This window comes from Ailuropoda melanoleuca, chromosome 3 (genome assembly GCF_002007445.2).
Source record: "Ailuropoda melanoleuca isolate Jingjing chromosome 3, ASM200744v2, whole genome shotgun sequence".
Lineage (NCBI taxonomy): Eukaryota > Metazoa > Chordata > Mammalia > Carnivora > Ursidae > Ailuropoda > Ailuropoda melanoleuca.
Window position 1 is genome coordinate 53,935,331 of NC_048220.1, and position 15,463 is coordinate 53,950,793.

Consider the following 15,463-nt stretch of genomic DNA (forward strand, 5'->3'; position numbering starts at 1 on the left):
GGTCTTTTTAGTAACTCTTCGTAATTTACAAAACATTTTCTTTAAATTTCGGGACAACCTCGGGGACTAGGAACTATGAATAATGCACCCTCCTTTTTTTTTTTTTTTTTCAGAATAAAGAAGTTTGTAGTTTGTTGAACCTAACCCAAACTCAGATCCTGAGCCGTGATGTTTTAAAAGTCGTGGGGGGAATCATTTCTAGCAAAAGAACTCAGACTTGGGCAAGTGGGAGGTCGGTGGAGCAGAACTCTAGATGATGTTTCAGATTCATTTATGAATAGCCTACGCCAGTGCAGCCACTTCCTTCTCACTACCCAAAAGGGGGCCAAATACATACTCCGACTGCACGGTGACCTTTTGAAGGTGCAGTTTTACTTAGGCTGCCCTGAGGATTTTGTGGGCTGTTGTGTGACCACTGAGTAGCTCATTAGCTTGCCCAGGTATGAACCCCTTCAGGGCTGGCTCCACAAGAGGTATAGTATCTAATTTGCCTGAAATCATCTGAGGATGGAAGGAAAAAATTCCCTTAACCACATGCTCATTGAATTGGGAAGTTAGCCTCATGACCAGTACATTCCCACTGCCTTCCAAAACTCTGCCTCGTCTATGTCTGGAGATAGATTGTAACTATTTACAGCTATGGGGGCGGGGGGTGGGGCGGTGTCGGTTATGCACTGTATCCTTTCAGGTTATCTGAGTCTGATGCCATGGGAATCATTTCACGGATAACTGATAGTAATGGAAACTAATGCTTTTTTAAAAAACATTTTTAAATTTAAGTTCAATTAATTAACATATAACATATTATTGGTTTCAGAGGTACAGGCCCGTGACTCATCAGTCTTACATAATACCCAGTGCTCATTACATCACATGCCCTCCTTAATGTCCATCCCCCGGTTACCCCATCTTTCCACCCCACTCCCCTCCAGCAACTCTCAGTTTGTTTCCTATGATTAAGAGTCTCTTANCTGTGGAAACTAATTCTTATTTATATATACACAAATGAATTCTATCCAGAATGACAATCCCCACCACCACCGTGGAAAAAAAGTTTTGCCTCCACTTGCACATTTATTTTAATATTCATTATCTGATCCTTGGGTTGTNATGGATTGTCTCCTAATTTTGGTTTCATCTTGTTTTATTTTTTCCTCTCTTCTTCTATGATCCTGTATTTTGTTTCTTAAATTCCACCTGTCAGTGAGAATATATAATTCTTTCTCTATTGACTTATTTCGCTTAGCATAATACCCTCGAGTTCCATCCATGTGAAAGCAAATGGCAAGATTTCATTTTTTGATGACTGTGTAATATTCCATTGAATATATACACCACATCTTCTGTATCCATTCATCTGTCAATGGACATCTGGGCTCTTTCCATAGTTTGGTTATTGTGGACATTGCTGCTATAGACATTGGGGTGCACGTGCCCCTTTGGATCACTACATTTGTATCTTTGGGGTAAATACCCAGTAGTGTAATTGCTGGGTCATAGGGTAGCTCTATTTTCAACATTTTGAGGAACCTCCATACTGTTTTCCGGAGTGGCTGCACAAGCTTGCATTCCTACCAACGGTGTAGGAGGGTTCCCCTTTCTCCACATCCTCACCAACATCTGTCGTTTCCTGACATTAATTTTAGCCATTCTGATGGGTGCGATGTGAGGTGGTATCTCATTGTGGTTTTGATTTGTATTTCTCTGATGCCAAGTAACGCTGAGCACTTTTTCATGTGTCTGTTGGCCATTTATACATCTTCTTTTAAGAAATGACTTTTCAGGGGCACCTGGGTGGCTCAGTCATTAAGCATCTGCCTTCGGCTTGGGGCATGATCCCAGAGTCCTGGGATCGAGCCCCACATTGGGCTCCTCTGCTGGGAGCCTGCTTCTTCCTCTCCCACTCCCCCTGCTTGTGTTCCCTCTCTCGCTGGCTGTCTCTCTCTCTGTCAAATGAATAAATAAAATCTTAAAAAAAGAAAAAGAAAAGAAATGACTTTTCATGTCATCTGCCCATTTCTTGATTGAATTCTTTGTTCTTTAGGTGTTGAGTTTGATAAGTTCTTTAAAGAGTTTGGGTACTAGTCCTTTATCTGATAAGTCATTTGCAAATATCTTCTCCCATTCTGTTGGTTGTCTTTTGGTTTTGTCAACTGTGGAAACTAATTCTTATTTATATATACACAAATGAATTCTATCCAGAATGACAATCCCCACCACCACCGTGGAAAAAAAGTTTTGCCTCCACTTGCACATTTATTTTAATATTCATTATCTGATCCTTGGGTTGTCCTTTGAACTAGTTTTAACACCTTTCCAGTTTCCTCATTACTGAATTAAATAAAATCTTCAACATGTATCCATTTTTATATATGTACAAGGGTCATGATTTTATCTTTTTTTGAAAATTATCCTTTAACACAAAAGGAGTGTTTTCCTTTTACATGTATTTTTCTTCGCATGAAGTGGATTAGTTTATGACGCATCCAAGTTTAATCTCTAGTGGAATCAGTGGAATTTAGCAGGAAAAAATTAAAGTTTAGCATTAAATTCAAAAGAATAATTTTGAAGAGCTGTTTGAGTCTTATTAAGGCTTGAAAATTTCCTTTAAAGACCCTGTAAGAGACCATAAGGGCTTGAGAATTCTCCACTATGGCCCTTGCATGTCCTTCTTCTCCAGAACTGTTTCTCCCTACCCTGCCTGATAGAAATCAAATTGCCCAAACACGGCTGCTAATCTGCAGAAACCGTTCCTCCTTTGACCATCTGCTCCAGAAACTAGCTAAACTTACACTGAGACTTCTCATATCCTGCATTTTTGAACAAAAACCTATGCCAATTGTGCTCTGGAAATGTGCAAATGAGTTCATTAAAAAGAGTTAATTTTATTTTTATGTATTGAACACGATATGCAGTACAGCCTAGTTATTATGAAGTCTCTCAATTGGATTTTGATATTTCCTGATGATTAGACTCAGGTAATGGGTTTGTGCAGAAGTATGTATCACATAAAAGTGATATATCTTCTTGAGGCTTCATATTAAGAAGGACATGATGCTGATTTATTATTTGATCACTTTGTTAAGGCAGGCATTTCTCCACTATAAAGTTACTATTTTCCCCCTTGTAACTAATCATTATTTTATGAAGAGATAATTTGAAAATACATTTATGTTCTTTTCTTTCTAAAACTTTGGCTTATTAGTTTTAGTATTCACCGATGCTTCTTGCTTTGATCTATTATTATTAGGGTGGCTGCTGAATGATGATTTTCTAATTCCATCATTCCTTCTATATTAGTTGTCAAGTAGGGAAGAATTTTGCCTTCTCTCCCATTAATTTGTTGATTTAAATCACTCTGAACTCATGGACTCTTGTTTTAATCAATGTGCTTTACTATAATTATTTTGATCCTCAAATTTCCTTTGATTTGACCAGTGGGAGCCCCTTCAGTCTGTTCTTGAATCCTTTTGGCATATCCTTTTTAACCTTTGAGCACTCCCCTACTTTTTGGTACAACAACATACTCTAAGTTCATCTTGTACTTTTCCACCCCCAACCCTGGAATTAACCATTTCTACAAGGAACCCTCCTTGATTGCTTTTAGTGGAGGATGGCATCTAGAAACCAATATCCGTGCTATAGGTGTGCTCGTTGCTACTGGGCTGTCATTACTTCAGGATCTCTCATCAAAGACAGGAACTGGATGTATATATTCACGCTGACATACATAAGTATGTATAGATAGTATATTGATACATATGAATAGGTACAAAACCATGAGTTCATAGTGAATACCTCCAATTCTACTTTCCCCCTTTCCATACTGTATGGGTAGTACCAATTTTCATTGTTACCAGCCATTAAAGTTTCATACTCTTTAATTTTTGCCAATCTGATATGAGAAATGATATCTCAGGATAGTTTTTGGTTTTGCATTTCTCTTATGAGTAAGGTTAAACATCTTTTGAGATGTGGAAGGGCCATTTTTACATCATTTTTGTGAATTGCGTCATTTTCAACTGGTTTTGGTCTTTTCCCCCTCAATTTTAAGAGTTCTTTCTGGACTAGAGGTGTTACCTCTTTAACTCTGGTATGTGTCAGAAATATTTTCTCCCAGTTTGTGAACTGTCAAATATTTTGTTATGGTGGTTTTTGATATGCCAAAGTGATTTTTTTAATGTGGTCAAATTTCTCAGTTTTTTTATTGCATCTGAATTTTGAGTCATGATTAGACTTACCTTATACCAAAGTTAAAGTAAAATTCATCCATGTTTTCTTCCAGTATGGTTTCAGTTTTCACGTTTAGATCCCTGACCCATTGGCATTTATTTTTGTGGATGATGTGAGATTTGAATCTAATTTTACCTTTTTCTAAATGGTTACCCAGTTCCTAGCACCATTTGTAAAGAAAATAAAGAAGTCTATCTCTGCCCCACTGCTATGAGATGCCACATTTATCATATGCTTAATTTTCTCATATACCTGAGTCTATTTCTGGGCTTTCTGTTCTATTCCACTGGCATGTCTGGTGACTCATGCGCCAGTACCGCACTGTTTCAGTTACAGAGGCTTTATAGTATGTTTTAGTGTATGATAGGAATGGTGACTCCTCATAACTTAATCTTTAATGCTTTCCTGGTTATTCCTGCATTGTTTATTTTGTCTTACGAACTTTAACATCAATATGTCCAGTTCCACAAAAAAATTTGTTGGTGGGGCGGCTGGGTGGCTCAGTTGGTTAAGCATCTGCCTTCAGCTCAGGTCATGATCCCAGGGTCCTGGGATCGAACCCTATGTTGGGCTCCCTGAGCAGGGAGCCTGCTTCTTCTCCCTCTGCCTGCCACTCCCCCTGCTTGTGGTCTCTCTCTCTCTTGCTATCTCTCTGTGTCAAATAAATACATAAAAATCCTAATAAAAAGCGTTTTTAAAAAATTTGTTGGTATTTTTATTGGAATTGCATTAAATTTATAAAATAATTTAGGGACAACTGCAATCTTTGCAATATTAAGTTGTCCTATCTAAAAGGTTATCTTCCATTTATTAAGTCTACTTTTTGTCTTTTAGAAGTTTTAAAAATTTTCCTATCAGTTTTGTGTTTGTCTTAATTGTTACATATATTCCTAAGTATTTTATCTTCTCTGTTGCTATTGAAGGGGGTTTTCTTTATATCCTTTAACTAGTTATTATTTATGAACATGAAGGTTATTGATTTCTGAATGTTAATTTATATTCTGCCAAACACTGAATTATTTCGCTGTTTAAATTAGTTTAATTATTGATTTTTAAGGATTTTTCTGGTACATAATAATACCAATAAAAACTATTCCAACAGTTAGAAGATGCAAAAAATAGGACTGAAAGTCAGCTCCCAACTCACCAGTGGGTATAAAAGTTAATTTGGGGGTAGGTAGAGTACTTGGAACTTGGGATATATTTTTTACATAGAAAAGATATTATACAGGGGCACCTGGGTGGCTCAGTCAGTTAAGCTCTGTCTTCAGCTCAGCTCATGACCCCAGGGTCCTGGGATGGAGTCCTAAATTGGGCTCCCTGCTCAGCAGGGAGTCTGCTTCTCCCTCTGCCTCTCCCTCCTGCTCGTGCTCTTGCTCTGTCTCTGTCAAATGAATAAATGAAAAATCTTAAAATATATATATATCATACATAACACCTTGTTTGCAACTAACCCACACAAAACCTATTTAACCCATAGTTAAAATCTCTTAACTCCTGAAGTCATTAAGAAAAAGACCATAATCCATTTTTAAATGGGCAAAATATAGGAATAAATAATAGTTCAAGGAAAGGAAATGTAAGTGGTTATTAAATAAATGAATAGATGTTCAACCTCACTCAAGAGGAAAACTACAAATTGAACCTTCAATAATTACTAGTGATAACTCACTGCTTTGGGTATGGTATAAAGAAGCAACCATCTCATACATTAATCACAGAAGTGAAATTTGGCATAATCTCTAAGGGAAACAATTCTGCATATCTATCAAAATGCACATACACTTTAACCCAGCAATTCCAGTTGTAGGAATTTATCCTTCAGATATACTCAGTACAAGAAACAGCATACATATCAAGATAATCATTTTAGTTTTAGTTTTATTAGAAAAAGGCAAATAATAGGGCCTGGTCAAATTAATTATGCAATACTAAGCCATCGTTCAAAAGGATGATATGGAATAATCTCCAAAACATATCATTAATTTTTAAAAGTTAGGCAAAAAACATTATGCTTGGTATAACTTAATTTGCTTAAAAATATATGTGTATATATGTGTAAATATCTCTATATTCATATATTTTCCTATTTGAAGAGAGAGAAGCTTATGTATTTATAGAGCGTCTCAAGAAGGATAGAGAAGAAATAATATTGATTGTCTCTGGGTAGACGGTTGGCAGACAAGAATAGAAGAGATACTAACTTTTCACCATATATCCTTTATGTGCTGTAAATTTTTAACTCTACATATATTATCTATTTCTAATAATATTAATAATGGTAATAATGTAATTTACATTTAAACAAAAAATAAAATGCATTATGAGAACAGAGTGCTAAGACAAAAACTCCCCAAAGAACGTGTTTGGAAAGCCCCAAGGCCATGCACTAAGACAATCCCATCCATGCTCGTGCCCTGCCGTGCCTCCTCATTTCTCCAGTTTGCAGACCCCCTGGTTCTCAGCACGGTGCTAACTGGCTAGAAGCTATGCTTAGAAGTCAGGATACCCGTGTTTCAATGCTTCTCCAAAACGTTTTGTTTCAGTGTCTTTGAATATGATAAATATTGCATACAAAGTCTAAGCAATTTTAAACACTATCTCTAAATGTTTAACCGTTGCGGTAGAGATAAGAATGACAAGAAGTCTTTCTTCAGATAGAGAAGCTGAAATTCACTAACTAAATGTGGTAAATTACGGTTGGTGTTACTCATTGCCCCGTTACCTCCCTGCTTAGTCCAGAAGGAGATAGACTTGAACATCAGAAAGAATACCAAACTTTGTTACTTTAGATGTCACTATTAAATTATTTTCACACAAAAAAATTATTTTCACAATACATTTACTTTTGGAAACTGACCTAGGATGGATTTCTTTCTACCATATCTAGTTGAGGGGGAGAGGGTCTTCTTAGAGGCCTGCAAGGTCATATACCAGACTTACAGATGACTGTTCTTACTGTTCTTTTACCTTCTTCTGGTCACCGATACTTACATGCATAAGTTGTATTAACTACTATCAGTTCTAACTATGATCACTGAATCAAGAATTATTAAGCCTGTAGGAAGGTAATTCTCTATAAGAAGCATATTCAGTTAATTGTTGGTTTTGTTTGGTGTGTTAAATATATGTGCCTGTATTGAAAGATAAAGGGTCAGATTTTAAAAAGAAAGATTTCTTTTAGCTCTAATATACTCCAGATTTCTGAAATTGATAGTCTAGATAAGAACAGCTATGGCCAACTCACATTGAAACTTCCTTGACCCCCTCTTCTTGTTCATTGCTTATCACCTCCTACCTCCTCAAAACTGACTAGAGAGCGTAGGAGTGGAAAAGAGCACCATTTGTAAAAAAAAAAGACTTTGGCATAACATTTTTTTGTGCATAAGACAATGGACTAGGAGTGCTTGGCTGGCTCTGTCAGTGGAGCCTACAACTCTTGATCTAAGAGTTCGAGCCCCATGTTGGGTGTAGAGATTACTTCAAAAAAAATTTTTTTAATCTCTAAAAAAAAAATAAGATAGTGCACTAAAGTGCATATAGGTCAATGAATTCTCACAAAGTGAACACACCCATGTAACCACCATCCAGATCAAGAAACAGGATGTTGGTATTGCGCTTTGTCTCATTTCTTCTTTCCTTTCCTTTACCTTTCACACAGTCCAAGCCTTAGTGTTTGCACAATATTTACTATATACAACAAATGAACTGCATTCACTTTTTCTGTGCTGAATGTTTTACATTGTATACCAATTTCTTAAGCAGGTCTAGACCAATACTCTCCAACCATGCTTAAATATCGCAAACCAATGTGAACGCTTCAGAAAATTAAAAGTCATACCATATGACAAAATAATCAGAACCTACTCTTACTAGATAAGAAAGTGCAATCACTATATATCTATATTAATTTTTTTAAAAGTGAAACATGTACATGTTTTTAAAAAGTTAAAAGGGCACTCAGTAAAAAGTAATTTTCAACCCCTCTCCAGGAATACTAGCGTTACCCTTTCCTAGATAGTCTAAACATTTATAAATACAATTTAAATATTAAAGTTTTTCCTGGGGCGCCTGGGTGGCACAGCGGTTAAGAGTCTGCCTTCGGCTCAGGGCATGATCCTGGCGTTATGGGATCGAGCCCCACATCAGGCTCCTTCGCTATGAGCCTGCTTCTTCCTCTCCCACTCCCCCTGCTTGTGTTCCCTCTCTCGCTGGCTGTCTCTATCTCTGTCAAATAAATAAATAAAATCTTTAAAAAAAAAAAAAAGCTAAAAAAAATTTTTTTTTCCTATTAGAACCTAAATGATAACATATTGCATGGTATAATATGCCATGCTGTTTAAAAATAATAATGTAAATAGCCCTTTTATTTTTTTAACATTTTTTAAAAATAACCCTTTTAAATGTGTTAGTCCATCCCACAACCTCCCTCCATCCTGGTAGCCATGTTTGTACCTGTTGACCCGACCTCTTTGGCCAGGCCTGCACAGACTACGATGTGTTGTATGGCAGTCATTGTCTATTGCTATGCGATCCATTTCACGATCTTCCTCTGCTCCCTTCTGAATATAAGCTACGTCCCAGACTCCTTTACCTACTTCCTCCCATGTAGGTTGAGCCCATGGGAGGCACCTGGTGAGAGATTGGAATGTGGGAGACAGAAGCCAGGGTGTTTCTCCCCTTCTGTTGGCTTTGGGTAACATCTTCAACAGCATGGTTGAGTCTCCTCCATGGTTCCAGCTCCTGCTGGCCGCCCCATCCCGAATGGTTCTAGCATTGGCTTGGCAGCCCCCATCAGAGCATTCCTTACTAGTTCTCCACGTTAAGTTCCCTCCTGGGAACTACCTGGCAAGTTGGTCACATGGAGAGGCCACATGGAAGGAGACCAGCCCCAGCTGTCAGTCATCCTTGCAGAGCCGCCAGACACAGGTGTGCAGAAGCCCTCTTGAATGACCAACCAGTGAGAAGCACTTTTTTTGTTTTAAAAACCCTGCCTCTTGGGGTGCCTGGGTGGCATAGCAGTTAAGCGTCTGCCTTCGGCTCAGGGCGTGATCCTGGCGTTATGGGATCGAGCCCCACATCAGGCTCCTCTGATATGAGCCTGCTTCTTCCTCTCCCACTCCCCCTGCTTGTGTTCCCTCTCTCACTGGCTGTCTCTATCTCTGTCGAATAAATAAATAAAATCTTTAAAAAAAAAAAACAACCCTGCCTCTTTTTATAGGACACAATATTTTTTGGCAATAATCATGAGATAAAGCAAAGAATAACCAGAAAAGAAACACAAAGAGTGAAAATTTCTATTAAACTTTGCATCATGCCAATAAAAGTAATAAGAAAAATAGAAATTAAGTATAATAGTATGGAAAAGGGGCTAATATTTTTTAATTATATTAGTGCATTTTTGAAAAAGGAAAACATACCTACATATTGATCTGTTGTAATAAAATGCTCTGTTGTCTGTGAATAATAAAGTCGCCTTTTCTGTTTTTAATAAGCTTTGCAGTGGCTTCACTGAAATTAATCTTCTTCACATATGAATGTTAAATCGACAGCACAGCCAGATTTGTCTAGTTACCTTTGCACATAGTTGACCGAAGAACATATTTTAAGCTCCTAAATTTCAAAAGTTTGTTTTTTACATAAACAACAGATGTATAAATAATTAGGAAAAGACTTTAACATAATAAGTTTGGCAGAGATTCATAAAAATCCCCTTTCACAACAAACTGCTGAAATTGCAATAGTGTCTTTGTTTTTTTGGAGACAAGTATAATGGCTTTCAACTATTTCTGTAGTTGAAAATTTTCCAGTAAAATATCTTCATCAGAAAATTTGTCAGGGGCGCCTGGGTGGCTCAGTCAGTCAAGCAACTGCTTTCGACTCAGGTCGTGATCTCAAGGTCCTGGAATCGAGCCCCTCAATCAGGTTCCCTGCTCAGCCGGGAGTCTGCGTCTCCCTTTCCCTCTGCCACTCCCCCCTGCTCATGTTTTCTCTCTCTCTCTCTCAAATAAATAAATATATAAATAAAATCTTTTTTAAAAAATTGTCATATATTTCTATTATATATATATATACACATATTATATATGGTTTTACTTCATCTGCTAAAATCAGAGGAAATGGATGAATAATAACAAAGTGTAACATTATTTGATCTACTGCTTTAAAACAAGTGCCCAGTCATTACTGAAAAAGATCAAGGCACTCAAATCCTTCTCTGCTGACTTCTTGCAGCACTGTAAGACCAGCACCTTTCGTCATTTCTCCGGGCATTCTTTGAAGTTGGATTGTTTATTCTGAAAAAAATGGCCATTTCCTGAGATTCTGTTATTGCATGATTAATAACCTTCTCCACAATCTGTGCATTGCTCCTTTGATTAGAGGCTGATGTAATATTTTATGTAATTTGTCTGGTAACTACTAAGATACTGAAAAGTCACAATGTAGGTAACTACTAACCTATGTCACTGATTATTATATTTTCCTAATTCCTTTTTTAGTTTTAACAACCATTTAACAAGAAATTTGAATTTTAGAGATACTGTTCAAAACCAGTAAGATATTTCATGAATGAACTAAAATGTGCACTTACTGAACACAATGTTATACCTCATGATTTGCCCTCTGTTTCCTAATCATCACCAAGAGAAATTCTAAGTGATCAATAGAATGACAGAATTGAACTCAATTTCTGCTTCTTTGTATTTACAATTGCTCCGCTGTTCCATGTGGGATAACCAGCTCCACAGAGATTGAAGACTCAAATGATGCCAGAAGTAAGCTTGAATGATTCCAGCAGTAAAGAACTTACTCTTGAAATGAATGCATAGCGCCGAGTCTGTTAGTGGTGAGGGCCTGTGGTATTACCAGAGCTTCTCTAATTTTTTTTTTAAAGATTTTTAATTATCTATTTAAAAGAGAGAGAGAGAGAGAGAGGGAGAAGCAGACTTCCCACTGAGTGGGGAGCCCGACGTGGGACTTGATCCCAGGGTCCTGGGATCATGATCTGAGCCAAAGGCAGATGCCTAACCAATTGAGCCACCCAGGCGCCCGGGGCTTCTCTAAATTAATTTCTATGTGGAACCCAATATTTAATAAGGTAAGCAACAAAGACGTGCTAATTTGAAAGAGATAGATGATCAAAACATCAACAACTGCAACAACAAATGATTTAGACCAAAAAAGTGTGTTATGGGGAGGAGGATTTGATATAATGAAATAAAGAGAACTGAGATAGTTAGTGGCATCATTGAACTACCTCCAGGCTTCTTGCTATGTGATTTAATAAAATAATTGCTTCAGCTGCTATTAATGGGATATTTTCTTTTTTTTTTTAAAGATTTTATTTATTTATTCGACAGAGATAGAGACAGCCAGCGAGAGAGGGAACACAAGCAGGGGGAGTGGGAGAGGAAGAAGCAGGCTCATAGCGGGGGAGCCTAACGTGGGGCTCGATCCCGTAACGCCAGGATCACGCCCTGAGCCGAAGGCAGACGCTTAACCGCTATGCTACCCAGGCGCCCCTAATGGGATATTTTCTTACTGGCAGCTGAACACTTCCTAACTGCTACCCTCCGTACCTTAGTACAGAGTCTACCTTCCACCCTCACCGGTCCCCCAGAAAGAGCTCACGCCAATGGCTCCAATGACACTGGGGTCTACTTCAGAGGCGCTTCTCAGCCCTTACTCTTACCTGACATCTCTTATCTTTGGACACAGTTTGCCATCCGCTCTGCAAAATGTTCTCTCCCTTTGGCTTTCATGACACTTGAGTTGGTAACGAGATATACACCTGTCTTTTTCGTTAAATGCTTGACCTCTCTGGTCTATAAATTCCAACAAGGTGGGGACCATGTCTGTTCACTGCTTTTCCAGCACCTGACCTGTCGGAAGTACTCAACAAACACCTGTAGACTAACAAACACTTCAGTGAGGAAAGCGATTACTCAAGAGAACTTTAAATACAGGAAAGGCTTTAGATGATCACGTAGTCTGTTCTTGGCTGGTAACAGAGCTGGGAACAGCAAATCTTCTGCCTTTCTGTCCAGTAACTTTTTTACCACCCTGTCACTCCTATGCTTCATGGCATGCTAATACTTCCAAAGTGTGTACCTGGAGAAAACATAACTGAGTAATGGGTTAGCTTTCTCTAATTCACAAAGTAGCTCCTATAAACTACTGAACTATTCTGGAGATTCATTAATGGCCGACAAATAAGCAAAGGCAGGATCATTGTTATTTGTATATGGTGGTTCATCAGGAGAAGAGTTTGATTTGATTTTGGGCTCTTGGCTTTTATGAGACTTTGGCTAAAGGATGCTGTTTGTACAGCTGAAACTTCCTTCCTCTCACAGATGCTTTGTTTCCTTATAATGTCAATCTTTTTGTGCAGTTCAAACATGCACAAAGTCCTCTCAGTAATATTCCAGAATCTGTTTGCTATTTAATGTGCCATACAGCATACTTAAAAATGGGTTTATCTGTCACCTTTCCCGTCAGTAGAAAAGGAGTAAAACATAGAAGAGTTAGAGGTGAACACCAGCAACCTAACAACATCCATCAGTGTTTTGATAATGTGTTGACTAGAAAGTGTTTCTGCAATTCTAAGAAGCTTTCCTAGTTCGAGGGAAGAAAGCGCCCATCATTCACCATCACATTCTTGAGAACACTCTTCCCTAAGCCATAGACCCAGTCTTCTTCACACCAGTAATGAGTACTTTCAAGCAGGCTGATTGTTTGCTCTTCGTGGCTGACCCAGATCCTGGGCCCGTTCCTGTGCAGCCTCTCCCAGTGCCTGGCCCACTCTCTGAGGGACGCTCCTCTGAGTCAAGGAGTTCACCTGACAACCTGCTGATAGGCCATTGGGAACTGAAAGCTTCACAAAAATTGGTCTTTCTCTTGGGGCCTCTCCCCTTGTAGGTGTTCTTGCTACCCCAAGGCTTCTCTTACATCTTTTCTTCAGATTTTCAGCTTCAGCTTTCAGGGCTCATCGGTTTCTTCTCTGGTGTTTCACAATTCTTATTCCCATGGGATGAAGTCTGGCTAAGTGGTCTTGCAGGTCACTGGTTAGCTATGCATTGGCCACTCCCAAATCTCATCGGCTGGGTAGGCACAGGATGCCAGGGTGACTTAATAGCACCCACCCAACCACAAAAGAAGGAATGAGCACAACTTCTTAAGGAAATTAGGAAGCCCATGTCTTTTATACTATGGGTAGGACTTCTTTAATATTCATCTAAATGTTCTAGGATTTTTATCGATCTGTTCTAGTGCTATATTAACTGGAGGACACAAATTCAAGGTTGTACTTTCGTTATTGATTACTGTATCAAAAAACCTGGAACTGTCTATGTTGCAGAAAAGGAATCCAGAGATGGTAAATAAGTGTCTTAATGGTTATAGGACTACAAGAGGGGCAGAGAATGAGAAATGGGATCTCCCAGGCAAAGGCTTTAACCAGTACCTAATACCAGAAATGAGATAGTGGATACAGAGGGTTTTTTAAATTAAGGTATAATGGATTTTTAACATTGTATTAATTTCAGGTGTACAAATATTCAATATTTATATGCACTGTGAAATGATCCCACCAGTCTAGTTACCAACCATCACCATACAAAGTTACATTTTTTCTTGTGATGAGAACTCTTAAGAATTACTCTCTTAAAAACTTTGAAATTTTTCTGTCCTATATTACCTATGTTCACCATGATACCTATTATATCCCCAAGATGTATTTATACCAGGAAGTTTATACCTTTTGACCCCTTCATCCATTCTGCTCACCCACCAACGCCCCTCCACTCTGGCAACCACCAATTTGTTCTCTGTATCTGGGTTTTATAATGTTTGTTCATTCTGTTTCTTAGATTCTGCATGTAAGTGAAGTCTTACAGTGTCTTCCTCTAATTTCACCTAGAACACCCTCTAGTTCCACCCACATTGTCACAAAGGGCAAGATTTCTGAATTCATGTTTTTTGTTTTTTTCAGATAAATACCGAGGAATGGAATTGCCGGATCAGAAAACAGTTCTATTTTTACTTTTTTGAGGACCCTCCATACTGTTTTCCATAGCGGCTGCACCAAGATAATATTCTTGATGATTAGGAAATTATCAAGATGATTAAATTTTGTTACCAAGATTTCCCTCTCTTCTCATACATAAAGCGATACTAAAGAGAAATAAATGGCCTATTGGAGTTCTAATGTATGACTGCTTTAATCAAACATTTTAAATGTGTTCTTGGCACCTTCGTAAAACTTGCAAGTTAAGAAATTATTTTAAAATTCTGTAATTGGAATACATTTTATGTTTCACATTCAACTTTAAGACCTAGGAAAGATTCAATAAATGTTTAACAAATGTGTATATCACAAATTATAAATGATAAGCCATCTTTTACAAAAAAAAATTGACTTGGTCAGTCAACTAAATTCAATTTTGAAAAATTTATCAGAAAATTATTTCTAAATACATTTTTTTCTTGTTGCACACAGTGGGAAGGGCAATCCTGTCAGCTCTTAAGCTCTTGTTCGACCTGCTTTGTCAAATGCTTTGTGAAAGGAGATTCAGAACGGCACGTGTAATGTCAACTTGCATTAATTCGTTCCCAAAGAGAGGTGTTCAGTATTCAAACTGTGTTTTTACTGGCACAGTCCATGTTTCAGCTTCATTTCAGAGGGTCTACAAGCACTGCTTCCTTGGAAGACTGTTCTTTTTTGCAGTCACTCTTCTAAAACAACCTTTGAAAGGACAATAATGATGTCCCATAATACTGCTGGCAGGGAACTCATTAAGAAAATAAGTATTTCAGAGAATTGAATAAAAATTTATGTATCAATATTAAATGTTACTATTTTCATCGTAGATGTCTTAGGAAAATTAAAACTATCCCTTATTCAACTACTGTTTCTCAATGAAACCAACCCATCAACAGAAATGCATTTGTTTTTATATAAAACAATTTGTTTTCAGGTACAAGAACCACAAGCATATATTCCTAAAACTATACAACATTCTCTAATTCAGTTATCATAGTGATTGTATATTAGTGAACACCTAAATATTTTGCTGAGTTTCACAAACAATATAGGTTAATAGAAACATTCATTTCAAATATCTTCATTTGAAAGAACAATGTAAATCACTAACCTATTATTCTCTCCTGCTTAGGAAAGAACTGAAAAAGGTTTTACTAAGATTATAAATCTAGATTTTGAGGATTTTGA